This window comes from Montipora capricornis, chromosome 2 (assembly GCF_036669925.1).
Source record: "Montipora capricornis isolate CH-2021 chromosome 2, ASM3666992v2, whole genome shotgun sequence".
NCBI lineage: Eukaryota > Metazoa > Cnidaria > Anthozoa > Scleractinia > Acroporidae > Montipora > Montipora capricornis.
In genome coordinates, this window is record NC_090884.1 from 3,107,164 (window position 1) to 3,127,163 (window position 20,000).

At 38.6% G+C, this 20,000-nt stretch overlaps 1 protein-coding gene across 2 annotated transcripts in view; it reads right to left on the reverse strand.

The window, feature by feature from the left end:
* LOC138038455 (sodium/potassium/calcium exchanger 2-like) overlaps window positions 1-6,074 on the reverse strand; it is a 33,658-nt gene extending 27,584 nt beyond the window's left edge. Inside the window, exon 1 of one of the 2 annotated variants that reach the window (XM_068884321.1) lies at window positions 5,938-6,074. The gene's annotated coding sequence lies outside the window, so the exon portion shown is untranslated. The remainder of the gene's footprint in view (window positions 1-5,937) is intronic. The other variant, XM_068884323.1, reaches the window with a different exon arrangement.
* Between the last annotated feature and the right edge of the window lie 13,926 nt (window positions 6,075-20,000).

Sequence of the window (20,000 nt, forward strand, 5' to 3'; positions counted from 1 at the left end):
GAGACATGTGACTGTGTGCAAGGAATGGCAGCAAAAATAAACAAAAACCAGGTCAATTAAATTTTTTGACACACAAAACAGCCATAATATTCAGGTATACCTTCTCTTCAATTTCTTCTGCAAGTTTTTTGCAGTTACTATAAGTTGCCATACACCAAGAATGAAGTAAAAAATAAATTTAATGAACACAAAATGGTGTGTGATGTTCCATCATCATAAATCAATGTATATTAATTACTTAACACTGTTGGAATCCTGATTTAGATAAATTTACTTTATTCTCTGCAGTGAGATAGTAACTTACCACAAAAGTGAGCAATGAATATGAATGAGCATGAACTGCCCACATCGAAATTAATGAGTAGTTAATATTGTATCAGGGTTCTACCACAAAGTCTCCTTTGCCTTTAATTGTCCTTTTAATTTTAAACATTGCACAGAAGACAAGACCTACTTTATGTATTTCCAGACATCCCAATTTTAATTGTACATTTAATGTGGGTGTAATTTTACATCTTCAAATGGTCAAGTGAAATTTTTACCTCCCCAAAGAGAACTCATTCAGAAAATTTCATTTCAGTACAACCTACAAGTCTGATGGCAGTGACCACATCATTCGTCACTATTGTATAGATTTCTTAAGAACATGAACATCACTTTTGAATAATTCGCTGGTAGCATAAATGATGAAAACAATGAATAACTACTATGGCTAGACTTAATGGAGTTACCATAGATCAAGGACAAAATTATCCAATAAAGTAATAAACTGAAACTTCATTATTGACTCATTTTAGCATATATTATCAAACATGCCTTCATGATCAGTTGATGTATCTAAGAATAATGTTTTGGTTCCGTTAAATGAAAGTTCTTGAAATTTTTAAGGTAGTGTATCTTGAGAGTGTTTGCACATGAGATAAATGCAGTGAACCAGGTTGGCCTCAGACACATACACAAAATAGCGGCTGATATTAAATTTCTGTCGACGTATATGTTGAGATAAGATGTTCTTTCAAAGGACTGAGGACATCTCATAACTCTAAACGATCAATGAAAGAAAGTGAATGAAGTGACATACTTCCTTCCAGCGCTGCATTCAAGTTGGATATATCGAAGCCTGCGAGCTCGAGGGATATATTTCGCAACAACGTTAGATACCACTCCCTTCCCAACAAAGGAATCTGGCCTTTGCTCGGGTCTTTTCGCACTTTGAGCATTTGTTGTTCACTTAAATGGAGAAGTAAAGCTAAAAAGTATAAAAGGTGACTCGAAGCAACTTCAGAGGCGTTGCTTCCCCGAGCAGACTAAAAGGGCTGCTTACAAGAAGCGTAACGAAAGAAAAATTCCCACCGACTAAAATGCCCCTTGCAGAATCTTTCCCTGTCACGTAAACTATAAATGACCACCTTCAACTGGCAGAAGCTATATAGAACGATCGAAGAAGCACAGGTTGAAATCACCGCTTCGAAAGCCATCTTTGTTTATATTACAGCGCGCGGTTGGAAAACTGGATACTACAATTTTCAACAGCCAATCAGACAAAAGTCTCCTTTGTTCCTCGACGGACAAAATGGCTGCCAGTAGTCGTTTTGCCACTGTAAGTGAAGATGATTTCGCGTTGAAATGTTTTTTTTTCCTCTTTTTTGAAATAATCACCTGTGTACTTATACTAAAACAATTATTCGCCTCAGGCTCAGTGATTATCGGTGAATATTCACCTCGACTTCGTCTCGGTGAATATTCACCGATAATCACTTCACCTTCACCTTCACTTTCGGTGAATAATAGTTAATTATAAAATAATTTGGATAGTGCGCGCACTGTCATTCGTCAATAGCTGTCTTTGATTGGTTATGTGTTGTCAGACGCGCATTTTTAATGGCTGGAAGGAAATGTGAGCTTGTATCAAGAAAATCTGTTTCAATCAAGAAGTAAAAAAAAAACAAAACAGCATTTTCCTTCATTTGTTGAATTATTTTTTAGAAATATTGTATAAAAGCAATGAGGACTTTTTTGCGTGTCCACATAGTCTCGACTCGAATTCTCCCAACTCCCCCTCGTGTTTAGATGAGGCTATGTAAACAAGGAAAAAGTCCTCTATTGCTTAAATTTAGTACATACTAAAACAGTGGATAGCGTTGATTGGCCTCTCAAACTACGAATATCCTTTGTTAGTATCACCCAACTAGTGGACTAATGCAAATCCTGCATCTTGACTGGCTATGATACTAGAGGACTATTAGTAATAGTCTTCGAGTAGCGAAAAGCGTGACCTTTTTTTTCGTTTTATTCCCAAATAAATATGTTTTCAACATGCATTTGCTAACTTCATTATTGCCATTTCTGTCCGACTAGCTGGGTGATTCTAAAACAATTAGACCCTTCGCCCTCAAGGGCAACGGGTCAATAGCTCATTCGGCTTCGCCTCATGGGCTATTGTTGCGGGCTACGGGTGTAATTGTTAACTATTTCACCTTCGAGCAACTCGCGCGGGATTTGCGCCCGAAAATATTGTAATCGTTGCAGGAATAAATGAGTTAAAATCATCTTTTTTTTGTTATATTATCTCATTGTTTTAGTAAACACTTAAAACAATTATTATCCTCATTACTAGTGTCGGTGGCTAGTGGTGGACGTTTAAATATCCACCATGAGTCACCTCCTCTTTGGTCAATAGTTGTTAATTAGGCCATTGAAGGAGAAACGAAAAAAAATTAGTAGTAAATCCTCGCGGTCTTCGGAAGCACTTTTTCTTTTGAATATCTGGATTTATTAAATTCTCAATCTCGGATATTGCATTTCTCGTGCTCTGATTGTTTTGCTTAATCTCGGTTATCAGCTCATATACCTTAGTTTGACCTTATATGGCAAATGATTGCGCTGAGCGTTGCTAAGCTTTTTCGTCGAAAAGCGAAATTTCTCTCTGAATACAGCAGGATTTTCTCGCTTTTTTCTCTCGTATTTCGTACTTCCAAACTTTTGGAGTTTAAGGAATTCAATAAAACAATTATTTCATTCGCGCTTGTTGGATATGAGTCTGGTTATAGCCAACTCATATCCAACGCGCGCTTATGGAATAATTGTTAAATATTTTTACCACTTCACCAATTTAAATAATGATTAAGAGCGTATACGTACAAGGATTTTCATTTTAATTTGCACTAATCATGAAAATTGGAGGGTTTATAAGTTATCAGTAAGTGTGATGGCACGACGAGGGTACGGTAGTCAAAACAATTCCTTGTTTTTAACACGGTTGATTGTTTTTTGTTGTTGTTGATGTTTTTGTCACATACACCCCGATTTACAAAGACCGCGCATGAAAGCTTTTAAACTGAAGAAGTTGGTTCATTTTGCATATACATAAGCTTTAATTGATTGAAATTCTGATGAGTCTAGAATAGCACTTAATGGCCGTGTTTTCAGACAACCATTGTCTCTCATAACATTCTTGAAAGTGGTTCGTTTGAAGACTTCGTTAAGCGACTTAAAAATGATACATGTTTTCAAGGGTAAGATTAAATGAGGAGAGAGTAGGTGTCAATACAATAATAAAAATAGCACGCCTGTTGTATTTCCGATTTGGTGGCTTAATATTTTTTAATCGGCAACTTTTTCTTTCCGGATACACCTTCCGTCCACACGTATCCGGTGATTTCGCTGGCGAATCCGGAACTTTTTCAATGCGCTCTCCAGTGCGGATATTTTTCAATCCGCTATGAATCCGGAATCGTGTGGACGCTGAATCTGGAAATTTTTTTTCTCCGGATGACGTAACAAGATTGAGCCTAGTTCCTCACCGTGGATGGCTGCCGAGCTGCAGAGTCGGCTGCCGAGGGTTTCATGGCGCATTTTTGCGTCATTTAAAACGACGAAAAGATTCATTACGGTTCTGAGTTTGCAGCTGATTTTCGAGCTGTCGATTTCATTAATGTACCGTATAAATTCAGTGCTGACAACGCGTGTGCCGCAAACAGGATGTTTGTTTTTCACGAGTTACGGAGTGATTATAAATTTGACGCTGAAATGGATTTTGAGTTGAGCGAATTCGTTCTGTCGAAGGGCGAACGCTCGAAACGTTTCGTCAGCTTTCGAATTTCTCTTTGTCTCACTTTCCCACCGACACACCATCACACACGGTTTCCTTAGAAACTAAACCCCTTCAAACATTTTAAGATTTAATGTGACATGCCGATGCAAATTGGTCAGCCAGTTGATTGAGATAGCTGGTGGGACGGTTTCAAAAGTTCAGCAAAGCTCTCAGAGATTAAAATTGAAATGTTAGTACAAATTCTAGTATCGCTTTACGACATTTTACTGGAAAATTTTCGCTTGTCACACGAAGAACACGTGAGTACGTTCATTGTTAAAGCCGTCACATTCTGCCTTAAATCTTTGGATATACATAATTTGTTCCATGTCAGAAAAGTGGCATTATAGGAGACCTTTCGTTCCTGGTGGCATCCCTTATCATTTACATCAAGTTTTTACCAACAATGATCCTTTATTTACCTAACGTTTTCACCTGCTATGAAAGGATCTCCAAACTTTCAAGTCATCCAGGTCTACATGAATTAAATTTATGTCGCATTTTTATGTTTAGCTGGCCGGACTCTGCACTCGGCAACATTACTTATTAGATGATCGTCCTGTGTCCCTTCAGCGGAAAATTGTCAAATTCTTGAAAATGAAAAACGAGCTTGATACGTGAGCCCTGGAAACAATCTTTACAGAAGGCTGGCTTATCTATAGCAAGGTGAAAATATATTACAAGGGTGCTAGTTGTGGGCACATAGACAAGAACAAAACTTGTAAAGGTTCAAGATGAAACTGGCTATTTAACGAGTTTTGGTACATTGAAGTTATATGTTTCAAAAAGCTCAACTTATTAATAAACGTCTTCGATTTTTTTTTGTTTTTCATTAGAAGACTGAAACGGCTTTTTGAAGCATTCTGGAATGATATTGTTATGAAAACGAAAACTAACCACTCGCTGTCGCGTTGTGGAAACTGCTTGCTCTTCATGACGTAGCTGATTCAGTTGCGAGGGGAGGAAAAATAATAATAAGATCAACGTTTCCATGGTTTTCTACTCATCTAACCCCTGACTGATAATAACCGAGTTGGACAAGCCATAGACAAACAAGACTCTTACAGTGTCGCTTGCCTCAAGATAAATTCTTACCAAAACGAAGACTTCAGATATACAGTTTAACGAAAGCACAATGGCAACAATTTAAAATCCAGTTGGAAATAAAACAGAACTCGATGTTTGCGGCCAAAAACGGGGCAAACAGGTGTCATCGCGTGAAACTGGAATTAAACTTTTCCTTTGTAGACTTCATGAATGGTTTGCAGGAGCAGTGCCAAAGAAACAATGGAAAACCACGTCAAGCGACGATAAACTATTATTTATAACGGAAGACCGTCCTTTTTATTTCGTGTTGAATTATAAAATGCAAACGAATCGATGAAACGAAAATTTGGGCTTCCTGGCTTTATTATTCCTGCGTAGTTTCCCATGGAAAGTTAATCTGTTGTTTAATAGAACCTTAGAAGTATTGAATATACTAATCGAAAACTTTGTCAAATAGTTAAGTGATAACATGTAAATTAACATTCTGAGTTCGAGAAAACGGAGTAGCACTTCAAAAATCATGCAAGAAACAAAACGGGAGTCCTTCTTAGTTTAACGCGGCGTATTTCGCGCTCAATCCATTATCCGAAATCTTAAAGAGAACCCACAATTGAATAAAATTTTTAACTGTGGTAATTTAAATCGGTGGCTCTTAGGTAAAAATATCATTACAGGGCTTTAAACCTAAATGCTGTACATCCTTGGTGCACCAAGTCCATGCAAGAATGTGGAAACCCTTTTTACTCTGTGACAACACGGTGCACTTAATGTACTGAATATTTCGCGATTCATCTTACCAAATTTACCAGTTGCTTGGAGAGCCGAATTCCTGTCAAGGTGTTTAAAGGTCCTAGTCATCTATACAAGCAAGGGATTTTAGCGAAACGAACATAACATGACGAATATAAGAACCGAACGTAAATAATTTATATAAGATTCGCATGCATATTTTATGAATTCTGATGTAGAAGTGAATTTATAATTAGAGACCAGGTGAACGTGAGATAACGAACATTATATTGTGGACAAATATGTTCCCAGGTCCTGTCAGGTTTTCTTTATTGAAAATGATAGCAATAAGAAGAATCGATAAACAGAATATTGTTTTGGTCATTACAGAATGAATTTCATCTCGTTTAATTTTAAAAAGTTGTGCGGATATTGTCAGTGTTAAACTTTCAGTAGTCGAACCATGGTAATATAATTGGCAAAGGGAATTATATTTCCCCCTCAAATAAGGAGACCCATTATTTGAACGGGGTTTAGTTTTAAAGTATTTTTTTCAATGGAAAAACAAAATATTCAGCGAGTAACCGGATGAATTGGATTAATCAAAAAAAGTTGGCCAATAATTTCACAGGCGAATTGCTGTGAGACGCCTTGTTTGCAGTTTAATACTTCAAGGTGGAAAATGAAAACTCAAAAATCTAGAGAGATCGGTATACATAAATACACAAGAAAACCGTAAGAAATTAAGACAAATAAACAAGACCCTTAAACCATTATATCAAGCCAGTTTTGTTTTTGCATAACATGAAAACAGTCTACAAATTGGTTAAGTACTGCAATATATCGAAGTATCCCTCCCTTTGTTTAACGAAAATTTTCCCTTTAATAAATGCAATTTTAACTGTCTCTGTCACGCTGGATAGCACGGTCTTTTTTTCACAAATATTGAACAATCTCCTTGAATTTATGTCTGTATTTTGTTGTTAGAAGTCTTCTAAGCTTTGCATCTTCAATTGTTATTAATGAAAAAGATTAGGCCGCGCTGTTAAATGCTTCGTGTTTCATTTATTTCAGCCACAGAAAAATCCCAGCAAAAACTGTCATGTCAGAGTACGTTACAAAATTTTTTTTTTTTATTGTTTCGTCATCTGCAAATGATCAGTGACGGGAAATGAAAATCACAATTTGAAACTTCTGACACTACATGCTACAAAACTTGCTCGAAAGCGAGATAAGTCGAAGAAACCGTTACATGAAAATACAGTAAGTTCTACTTTTCGTGCAACTTGTCTTGCAACGATTTCACCTGTACGCAGGTATCCTCGACGTGAAAATGTTGTATTGTGTGGTATTGCGTAAAACGCTGCTAATCAAGTTGCATAATACATAGCGCCTTTATTGCTTTACCACCTTTGAACCCTGCACAACTCAGCCAGTTTTCATTTACACGAGTTGCTTCAACACTTGCCCTTGGTCTACTGCTCAACCGGAAAGGTTTATTAAAAATTCACGTACGTAAAGATTGCGCAAAAAAATGCCAACACCTTAAAAATCCACCTTAATAACAATAGATTTAATACGTTCGTATTTACCTAATGACGTGTAAAAAAGACGCGCTACATCGTTGAGGTTTTGTGAACGAAAGGCGAAGGCTTAGAGATCGTGGAAAGAAAATTAAGCGTTAGCCCTTTAGCTTGGGAAGGTAGAAAGGGAAGGTATCCATTGCGCCCGCAAAATTGGAACAGATTCATCATGGAGCAGTCACTTTTCTATTACGTTTATAACGAAACACTTTGGCTTCTTTCCACTCGAACGTTTTCGGAAAAACAGAAAATGCTTGGGAGTTGTTTTTCCTCTTCAATTAAGGACGGTGCCTACTAATTCAAAGGTATTTTTCCCCGATTTATGATTATGCAGGAAAGGTAGATCTTCCCAAGTGTTATTGAAATCCAAAAAGGAAATTGGGGGTAACCAAGCATTTTTCAAAGATAATTCATGAATAATATTTGTATATACAAAGGTATGGCGTTCTTTCTGAAATTGAAGCTCAATTATCTCTAAAGAATGCCTGGCTACCCCCAATTTTCTTTTTGGATACCAAGAGTACTTACTAAGATCTACTTTCTCTGCATATAGTTTTAAACCGCGCAAAAATATCCCTCAATTAGTAAGCATCACCAATAGGAAATCCGAGCATCTGGAGATGCGCATAACGTATGCGCAATAACATTAGTAGGCACCATCCTTAAACATCAGCCTGCCATTTTATTAGCGATGGTTGGACTGAAAGGAAACTGAATTTGAAATAGTTGGTTGCACACTTCCGGTTTATTAAGTCTAATTTGGCCAATTCATGTCGTTGTTGGTATGTAGCAATTTTCATAGTATTTGCTTCGCATGGAAACCAGCACTAGGGGTTTTTCCAATCAAACGAAATCAACGAAAAGCAACAACTGTTAAGAATCCCAACTAGCCATGAACGGAGGCAAATCAATTGGTTGTTTACTTTCAAATGTAGCCGAGCAGTTTACAGAACTAAGACCATAACTGGTTGTTCCAGGTTTAGTGAGGAACAGAATGTAATTTCCGCGAAGATCATGCATAAGAAGGAGGACGGGAGAGAAAACGTATTTTTGATAAAAGCAGAAAAACCATTTTTCCAAAAAAGAAAACAAAACAAGAAACACATACTTTTATCAAGTAATACGAGGAAATTTTGAATGCGCTTATTGCATAGAGATGTCGAGCTTTCTTTCGTAGTAAGAGGACTGGTAATCTGCAAATATAAATATCGTTATTCTCTTATTTACATTATTATACCGTTTCTTTGACACGAGAATTACAGTGAAATGAAAGCACAACTTTGTCGCGAATTTTCTGTGATAAAAACTTGTTCAGAAATCCAAAATCTACGTTAACAGCACACACCAGGCCTACTCCTGAGTATCTGGCTAGAAATCATTTCCTCTGGCCGCGCTTCAGCCATTCGATGAGGGCCAGTCTCGTGCTTCTTAAGTTGCCTCGCTCATGCCCAAAAAGAATTCTGGGTAATTCTGCCATTCCATGACAAGGCAAGACTCCCGATTCTCATTTCATAGTTTTTTACATAAGTGTCGGGCCACCCAGTCCTACCAGCAAAATAACGCATCGATTGAAGGTTTTAGCTTTCAAAACTTGCCCAGATTGTGTCAGTAGGTTCTGGAATTCGTCCACAGAAAGGCCAGAGACAACTTCACTCGTGAACCGCCATGTTTACAACAGAGCATTTTAGGCCTCCCAGTCTGCATGAAAGCATCTCTCGCCTCTGTCTGAGACAAGACCAGACACGCACGGTTCTTACGTTACGTTTATGCCTATAAAATCAACGGAAATGTCAATTGCTGGTACAAAAAAAAATTAATAAATAAATACCAGCATGTTCATTTTTTTGGGTAGGCTAGGTATCGAAGAGCCAGAACATTTGCGCATGCGCTGACGGAATGTTTGAACAAGAGAGAAAAACGCAGTACCTCCAGACACCGGCGCTGGAGCGTCGTACCAAACGAGTCATCCCGGGAATTCGGCCCGTGCGATCGCTTTTGGACGCAGTTGGCCCTTCGCTGCTTTCTGCTACCGACCTTGCCTCCCGGTACGGCATTGAGGGAGAGATATGTCGGCCCCTAAACCATATGTGACAAATCCCACGCCTACTCACAGCTCCAAACCGCCCTTGTCAATATAGCGTAAGAATTAGATGGCTTATATATTCAAGAGAAAAGTCATTTTATCTCTCATATGGTAAGCACTGGAGTCGCAGATTACAAAGTGCGCGCATGCGCCCTACTAAAGGTAACATACATACAGTCATAATCTTACTCCGAATAACTACAGGAGCTAATATCTTCGAGACATTACATTTACAGCTAAAATACATAGCATATACAAGTACCTACTAAATACATAATATTTAAAGATATATTCATTAAAAAGAAAAGCCGCTGTACAAAATGCGGCCCTGGGTTCTCGTTTAAAACCAGTAAACTCATAGGTACGGATAAAATTAGGTAGCGCATTCCGCAACTTAGCTGATACGTAAGAAAAAAGAGAACTAAGACCATAACTGGTTGTTCCAGGTTTATTGAGGAAAAGAATGTAATTTCCGCAAAGACCATGCATAAGAAGGGGACGGGAGAGAAAACGTATTTTTCATAAAAGCAGAAAAACCATTTTTACAAAAAAAAAAAAAAAAAAAAAGCAGAAAAAAAAAACTAACTAAAAAACACATACTTTTATCAAGTAATTCGAGGAAATTTTGAATGCGCTTATTGCATAGAGATGTCGAGCTTGACTTTCGTAGTAAGAGGACAGGTAATCTGCAAATATAAATATCGTTATTCTCTTATTTACATTATTATACCGTTTTTTTCACACAAGAATTACAGTGAAATGAAAGCACAACTTTGTCGCGAATTTTCTATGATAAAAACTTGCATTTTAGTTCTCCCAGACTGCATGAAACCATCTCTCGCCTCTGTTTTCTTTCAAAGGCTTGCCTTTACCCACATTCTAGCTTAATGATGCCATCCTGGTGGCTTCTGTAGAAGAAAATGGCCTGCAAAGGCTGTTATAAAATGATTACCTACCAGATTTGAGGAAGCTCGCTTGCTCCCTATCGGAACGGAAACGGTTGACATTTGTCACGTGATGCTCTAACATGAGCCCACATATACTGAATACAGCATATGTTTTAATGAGGTAAGTACCTCATGTATCCCTTATTATTACCTGTATTTAAATATAAGGTATTTATAGCGTATTTGATAAGTAGCCCTATATACCCATGTATACTCTTTAAGGGGTATTTAGGGGTATACATGGGTATATAGTGGAATATAAGGGTGTACATGCGTATATTCGCCTTTATTAAAAACTGGATCATAGGATAATGCAATTCGAGAGTTTTGATTGGCTAAGCCATCATGGGTTATGAGCCATTATACCATGATCTACAAACACGGCAAGCATATGCGTGATTATTTTTTTCTTTTTTTTTGTAGTCTCCTTGCATACGGAACCCGCGCCCGCAGTGCGCGCGGCAGTCAAAACTGTGCTATCCTGTCAATCATTTGCCCTTTCACCGGAAACAGTGCATTTCGGTTGTGCGTGTCGATCTACCGCCGTCGAAAGAAGCGATTAAAGTCTTTATTCGCGAAGTTAACTCAAATAAATACATTATCAATACGGTTTTGCCGTCTTCTTACACTTGACTCGAAAATACCAGCCTGAATTCGTCTTAGATTAGTTAGAAAAAGCACAAATAAAAGCCAAAGCACAACAGCTTACGTTCGAATTCCCAAGTTTGTTGACAAAAAAATTGCCACAAAATGTTTTAAATGGTTTTCTGGCTCTCTATTAATAGCGCTCACGTGCATTTTAAATGGAGTATCGGGAAAGCAAAATTGTCAAGCTGATATTTGTTTCGTATAAACATACCTTTTCAAGTAGCGAAAATTTGTATAAGCACTACAAAACTTTTACTAACCATTGCCCGAAGGAACACCTTTGAGAAGCTGCAAGGAAGCCGCTGATGAATTTTGCACAAAAACCTCGGCCCCTAACACCGGAAAGCCAGACTTGGAAAGTTTTTCAGCGGAAGGCTCATTAAAGAAGAATTTCTAGAGCTTGCCCTCCCGCAGGTCGCCAGAAAGGTGCAAACAAGCTGATTCATGTCTGAAAAGAGTAAGGTCTAGAAGGTGCAGTCAAATTTTGTTTCTTGTATTGAGCAAACATTTATTCAAAACTTTTCCCTCACTCCCAAATAAGAACTTGCTGTGTCTTGCAATTCTACAGTGAATTACTATTAGGCCAATACGAGAATCAACATCAACGAGGCACTCCCAGGGGTTTGAGGGAAGAAGAGAACATGGCTTATTTGAACTGGGGAACAGAGGAACAATATAAAATATTTTAGGGAACAAGGGAAGAAAACCAATATTTCAATTTTAGGGATCAAAAGGCTGGGAACAAGTTTCAAAGTAATTTGGGGAACAAGGAAACACAAGAAAATATCTAAAGGGAACAAGGACTCCTCTCTCCAGGAGGCCCTCATCAAATGCTCTGCCTCTATCCAACAGCTCAAACAAGCTATTCCAACAATTTTTGAATGACCAACAGGAAAAGAAGACTCTCTAAGATAAACAAATTATTAAAAATAATTATCACTTTAGCATGCAAAACAATGCTCAGATGCTTATGAGCACCCTCATGCCCATGTTTGTAAAAAAAGCACCATGAAGTATTCCTTGCGGCTGGTTTAGGCATTGTTTCATCTTTCAACATCGGGCAAAACCAAATCAACTCCATTCTCAGAGGGCACTGGGGAAAGAGGCTAGAAGAAAAAACTTGGATTAATCCAATTCTTCCAAGGTAATCTTTACAGAATAAGATTGTTGAAGGAACACTTTTGATTGCCAACCTTAAGCCTTTTAAAACAAGCGCAAACAATACTAATAGTCTTTAAATTCACAAAATGTCAAACAGCACATTTTATTCTCATATTCAATTAGCTTAGGCCGCAATATTCCTTAAAACTATGCAGAACTATTTACCATAAAATGTGGAACATTTCCTGCCTATCTAAATATGCTGCAAAAGGGCTCCAAAAAGCAACCAGTTAAGTTTTTAGATAAAGATACACAATACCTAAAAAATAAATTATTTGATGTGATTAAGACATTGAATGACCAAGCAATAAATAAATGGCAGCAATGTATGTTAGGTTCACAAAAGGGAAAAAAATATTCCTCAACTGATGTTTCAATATGCATATTTTAAATTAATTTTCTATCAACAACTCAAGAGACTGACTTTTCACTGGCATTGATTTACATTTCCATGATAAGTTTTAAAGTGAATCTGGCAACCACAGTGCCCTATGAAATTGGAAATAACTTAAACAAACTCTTTAAACTAACATTTTACAAGGGACACCATTGTTAATGCCCTGCGAAGAACAAAGATTAAATTGAAAAAAGAGTTGGTCTGGAGTTTATCCACAATGGACAGTTAGTGGCTGCATTCACCAATGTAGAGAACAAACACATCAAGTTTCTTCTCAAGCAACCAGGTGTTCAAGGAGCTATTCAATTTCCAAAGAACTATGGTAGGGTGCAACAGTACCTGGGTGAATTTGGGTACGTGGCCTGAAACTGAAACTTGTGGAGCCAAACAACTTGTTGAGCTTAGTACTTAAACTGGGTAGATAATTATGTCTACAAATATTGTCTATTCAACCAACAGTTTCTCCTAATTTTGTGTACCATTCACTTGCTGGTTTCGTAATTAAAAAAATCGCTAATGCAATTAAGGATTCAAGTCCTTTCAAATCATCAAAGTTACTTTGCGCCACCAGGAACAAACGAAAAAATACAAGCAATGAAGACAAACTGCTCAAAAATGCACGACTCCCTTTGAAACAGCAAAACGAGCCGGGGATCCTGAAGTCACTAAAAAGTGCTGCATGGTACGTGGATGTTTGCAGAACGATCGCAAGTTGTAATCACTGAAAGAAAACTCCACTCCAGATCTGATAGATGATGGTCGTGCAAGACTCGCCAAGCACGTGGAACACCCAACAGGATTGTTTGTTGTTTGGCACAGCAGATGAACGAAAAATTGTTCCCCTCACTATTAAGTTCCAACCCGATAAGACCAATCTTGCTCAAATACAACAACAATTTGGGCAGCAGGCAAGCTCATCACAAGCCATCGAAGTTGGCATAAAGCAGCGTAGCGCTTCACCTGAAGTTCGATCATGATGGACACAAACAAGAGCTGAAAAAACTTCATATGGTCAGACGGCCAAATGCGATTGACCCAACACTCATTAGAGCGGCTCAGTTATCGGACATCAAAGTGCTGAACAAACCAAGGGATTTCGTCGTAAAAATGTTCACTCAGCAACGTCTTCTTCCTCCACAGAATAAAGTTCAAAGGCGATCCTGGTTTTTAATCACATGCTAGACCAATTCATAAACTGGATAAAGTGGATTGGCAAATTGATTGTCAGAACAATGCGTCGTTTCTGTCCCGCTGAGTTCAAAGAAACGACGGTCAAGAGAGTCACAAGAGAAGGCTGAGCGAATGTCCACCGATCTAACCAATCCGAATGTAAACAATTGGCGTGACGTCGAATAGCACAAGGATAGCACAGTTTTTCCCGCTCGCTGAATTCTGATTGGTCAGTTTAAATTTCAGTAGCTCTCGCTGTATGCAAGGCTAGTTTTTTATATTTTTGGGGCGTTTTTAATAAAACAATTATTCCACTCACGCTTGTTGGATATGAGATGATTATAGCCAACTCGGCGCTACGCGCCTCGTTGGCTATCTATCGTCTCATATCCACGTCGCGCTCATGGAATAATTGTTAAATATAAGGGTATACATGGGTACATACCCCTATATACATGGGTATATAAAGCGGTATACATGAGTATACAGGGGTATATAAGGGTATACATTGGTATATAGGGGTATATAAGAGTATACATGGGTATATAGGGGTATATAAGGGTATACATGGGTATATATAGGGCTAATTATTTAAAGACACTATAATATACGCGTGGAAATACATCATAATTTAAATACACTATAAAAGGGGATAAATGAAGTACCTAGGGCACCCCAAGCGAAACCGCTGGTCAGCAACCTAGTTCTGGTCATTGCTGTCTAAGGTCTCCGTGGCAAACGCCTTAACAACCGGGCAGCACTACCTCGAAGAAAATTTTCATGGAGGCGATTTCATTTTGAAAACTTCAACACGAATTTTCATTTTCACCTAAGGGATGGCGCAAGCACAATCAACCCACTCACGATTTGCCTAGTTCCTTAAGTTCGAATAAAAGACGCTAATTAATGACAAATTAATACATCTACGTCTGTTACGTGTGGTTTCGGGTGCTTTCCTTTTGTCAGAACTTGTCGGCCAGACCAGTCAGTTTGCAAAGAAAATTAAATGCAACAACTTAAGGTAATTCCCTTGAAAATGACGTACTTTCCATATTTCTGTCAAACTTGGCACAATTGATATTTGTGCACAGGACATTTAAAAAAATGCAGTAAAAAGATGGCGTCAGCGTGCTTGTTTTCGCGATGCATGCTCTTTTTTACCAAATTACGCGAGAAGCGTTCGAAACTTGATTAACCGGGAAAATTGTAGTTATATACCAAACGCTACTGAATATTACTGAAAGCCTGAGCCTACTTGTTTGTCCTGGCGAAAATCTTTCAGCAAAGTGATTTGAAATTGCTCGATCTTGCAAAAAGTAAGCAAATTGGACCGCTCCAAATGCAGTTTCCACGTCATTTATATACAAATACTACAACTCAGTTCTACTATCCAACTTTTTTTCTCCTTAAAGTATGTTTTCCGTGTGCCTATTACGCGTACATAACACCATTAAAAAGAGGGGCCACCGCGCTCGTTCAGGAGAAAATAGCCATTCCTTGACAGATTAAGCTTGGTGTCAGTGAAAATCCGCCACTTTAGCAATGTGCGCGCGCTTATGTGCACGCCAATGACACAAGAAATTATGCGCAGTAGGGTTGGGCAATGCAAAAGCAGGGAATCAACCAATCTCGACCCCAGAGCTCTTATCTTGACTGAGGAAGAGAAGAGCTCTGGGGAACCCTTAAACAAACTGTCTGCTCATTGGTTTTCGTGAAGAACAATCAAAAGCGTCTCTAATTGGTGCATTCATGTTAGCGAGAGGAGTGAGCAGGCGCCGTAAGGTTCCAATAGCCAGTTTATGGCTATAAAAACCCTACGGCGCATGTTCTCCTAGATAAAGTTTCCCAGAGCCTTGTGCCGATCCAAGGCTCTGGTGACGAGAATGGGAATGCATGATAATCCCTCACATTCTTCTGGAGGAGTATAACATCCTCGAGGTGTGTTAATTTGAAGGCGTTCTAGAGTTTAGGCAGCATGCCATGACGGGCTTTTGTCTCTTCGTTCGGCGCTAAAGTTGATTATTATGTCTTGACAGGAACTTCTGCCATCCTCAGTTAGTCAGAATACAAAGCAATGGAAGCTGAATTTATAATAAATAGAGAATGCTAATGTGAAAATAGTAACAACGGAATGAAGTATAGCATGAAAGTGTAGTAATTAAAAATATAGTTTTTAGATTGACATCAGCGTTCTTTATTTATTATAAATTCAGCTTCCATGGCTTTGTAATTGAGGTTGGCAGAAGTTTCTGTCGAAACATATAATATAAACCCAGACATAACTAATCGATGATCAATGACATCAATTAGTAATCAATGAGTAATCGATGAATAATCAGTTGATTAGTCATTGATTGTTGGCGATGATCAATGAGTAATCGATGAGTAATCGAACCCCATAAATTTTGTGGCCTATCGATTACTCATCGATGACCCATCGATTACTCATCGATGACCCATCAATTACTCATCGACTATTATAATGCGCACAAAAGACACTTCTTGCCTTCTTGTACCATTTTTTTTCGTTTGTGATTCTTTTAGCTGTGTTAGATGAAAGTTTTCCTTGTATCTCAGTGAAATTCCTGTTGACAATGTCGAGGCGCAAAGTGCTAATCACAAGTACAGATGAATCTCAATTAATTGTGCCATATTTCACTTAATCCAACTCTTTATGTAATAACAAAACAACTGAACAGTAACCAACCAGTCTGAAAATGAAACTAACAAATTCGCTGACAAGAATCGACTACGTGGTTACCCGGGGGGGGGGGGGGGTACTCCCTTATAAGGGCTTGCCAGGGTATGTTTTTCGGGATTTTTGTCTTGAGCAGGGTATCGAATTTATCATTTTTTGTCTTAATCAGGGTATCGATTTATCAATTTTTGTCTTAAACTGGGTTAAATGTCTTAAACAGGGTATCAAAAATCGGAATTCTGTCTTAAAATGGGTAGAAAAATCAGCGATATTTGTCTTAAACAGGTTCAGGGTATGAGGGGCCGCGCCGCACCTCCCCAAACAGGGATACATCGAGTACCCCCCCGGGCGTGGTTATCGATTTTTTTTGGTGGGTGTTTGTCAGCAAAGTAAAACTGCTTCGGCTTAAGCAAACATCCGTCATAAGCAGTTACATAACCAGCTTGAGTGTTGAATATTTGAACAAGTTCCGATTTTTTGGCCTTTGAGCTAAACGCGATTCCTTTATCTTTTAAAAGTTGTTTTAGAACCGCTATTGTCATATTTTCAGCAGGTCCCTGTTTCATACGTTCTATTTTTTCATTCTTTTCTTTCTCTCGGGCTTCCTTCAATTTCTTTTGTTGCATCTCCAGTCTCTGCCGGATGCCCTTGATTTCTGAAAGAATTTTGTCATCGAGTAAAAGAATGCCTTCAGAAGATGGAGTTGCTGGAATTCTTTGGACGAACTGAAAAGAGTCCAGGACGGTGTATTTTCGTGAACGGAAAATCTTGTTTGAAATCTTGGTAGAATTTTCACAGTTCAGGCTGCAAACAAAAGAATTAACCACTAGTCTAATATGGTCCGTTTTCGATATTTTCCAATCAAATAATGGATGGGCATTTTTTCCTCTTGTAGGAATGGTTGTCATTCTTTTAATTTGCCCAACAAGAAAGTCATGCTTGTTCCACAGGCAGACTATTTCTTTGTGCCTTAGGTTTGCGGAATCAGTGTTCTCCCCACTTGAGAGAAACACCTCGTACCGTTTATCGTGAGCAACAAAAAACGATTTTGGCGTCCGGTTGGAGGAATATAAAGCCTCCCTTGCTGCCAGGCTAGAAATTCGGAAATATGCATGGTAGGTTTGTCCCTCGTGGCGCACACACGAATGAGGATTTCTTTGAAGGTGTTTTGAGCCAGCATTAGCATCCGTCTCTTTTAAGTTTCTCTTTCCAAATACCATTTTGGGAGAATCGTCGCTGAGAATGTGGACATTATTTGTGCTATTGTGCGGAACTTGCAATTCTATGGACTTTTGAAGAGTTTGGCTCTTGGGAAGAAAGGTAGAAAATGATTTGTGCATGCTGTTCAGTGCGATCACTATGTATTTTCATTCTTCTATTTCCTAACAGATTCACCAAACGGCGGAAAGGAAAGGAAAGGAACTTTATTTAAGTGTCTAGTCGTTCTAGCGCTGGAGCGCTAATTAGGGACACTGTAAACTGAAATGAACAATGAAAGTAAATCAAGTCAAATGTTGGTTTTTGAGGAGAGGGGAAACCGGAGTACCCGGAGAAAACCTCTCGGTGCAGAGTAGAGAACCAACAAACTCAACCCACATATGACGCCGAGTCCGGGAATCGAACCCGGGCCACATTGGTGGGAGGCAAGTGCTCTCACCACTGCGAGTATCCATCGCACGGAGTTATTGAAGAATTTGCAAAACTGAACAACCTTGACGGGGCAACCGTCAACGTGTGGTTCAACAACAAACGACAAAGAGTTATATAATGGAGAACCTTCTAGGCCCGGTTGTTCGAAAGCCGATTAAGTTAATCCAGAATTAGCGTAAACTTTTGTTTCATGTTTTCAACTTTTTGGCGTAAGTTTCTTTTGTTTATTTTTGTTTTTCAAAATTGACTTCTTCTAATGTAAAGATTTGCCGAATAGGAGCGTTGAACAGCATTTGGGAGCAGAGAAATAAACTCCTTGAATAATCTTTAATCTGGGATTAGCGGTAATCGGCTTTTGAACAACCGGGCCCGCAGAAGCTTAATTTCTATGTACTACTAGCTGAAAAGAATAAACCTGGAAACATCTGTTTACATTTAAGTTGTTTTAAGTTTGTTTTTCTTCGCCAAATACCGTTTTACAGCCACGAGATAATATCGATGAGTAATGGATGAAAACGATGACTAATCAATGACCGAAAATTTTGTGGCCTATCGATTAGTCATCGATTACTCATTGATCATCGGCTATAATCAATGACTAATCAACTGATTACCTATCGATTACCTATTGATTAATCATGGATTTCATTGATGTCATCGATTAGTTATGTCTGGTATAAACTCAAAGGTTTCGTCCTTTTCACAAATTCTATACGGGTCTGCTCCTATCAAGACCCTTTGATTGTTATGTACTTTTTATAAAGTGACTTTAGGCTCAACCCTTCTCAATAACCAGAAATCATGAGACCTTCTCTTGATCATTGCTTGCGGTCCCTATTTTGTGTGTCCAGTAGAACGGCGTGATACTCATTACGAGAAAAATTGGTTCTAAAAGGAGTGGTATCATTAGAACCGAACGGTTCAGTTATAAATCGGTAACTTGAAAACCGTTAGTTTGTCTCTCTGACTCGACTTTATACACATATCTCTTTCTCTATGTGCTGTTATATCTTTTATTTTACAGTATTTGCAAATGTGTATTAAGTCATTAAGTAAAGTACGATCGTCCGGGTGAGTGTAGTCCTGAGAAGGACTGTTTGAGATGACATTGACTGGCGTTTCGACAACCTGAGCGGAAGTCATCTTCAGAGTCAACTTCCGCTCAGGTTGTCGAAACGTCAGTCAATGTCATCTCAAACAGTCCTTCTCAGGACTACATTCACCCGGACGATCGTACTTTACTTAATGATATGACTCCTGGGTTCAAACCATTTACAATTTTGTGGATTAAGTGCAAAGAGTAAATAAATAAATAAATATTGTTGTTGCTTTGCTGTCGTTGATGGGAATGCTCTATCAAATAGTGACAGCGTTTTCAGAAATAATGCCGCAGGGGCGGATCTAGGGGGAGGGAGCAGGGGGACACCCCCTCCCCCCCTGAGATGACCTGCGGCTCTCTAATACAACTGGTATTCTACCGAAAAAAAAATACAATCACCAGTCAGCTACGCATTCCTTAGTGGTGAACCCAATCCTAAAGAAATGATACCAGCGCACTGGGAGCAAAGGAGTCATATTTGATCGTTTTTCCAGTTAAATTCACCGTACAATTGCAGCGCGAATTGATCTTGTTGATTTGAATCACCGTGCGTGATCAAACTACATACAAACGATTATGCTACTATATACGCTGCGGTTGAAATCCTATCCGCGAAACGAACGCCGCATACAGTAATGACTGTGGGCCTGTCGCTAGTGGTGACTAACAGCTCGTACGGAAAGCTTCGCTTAGGG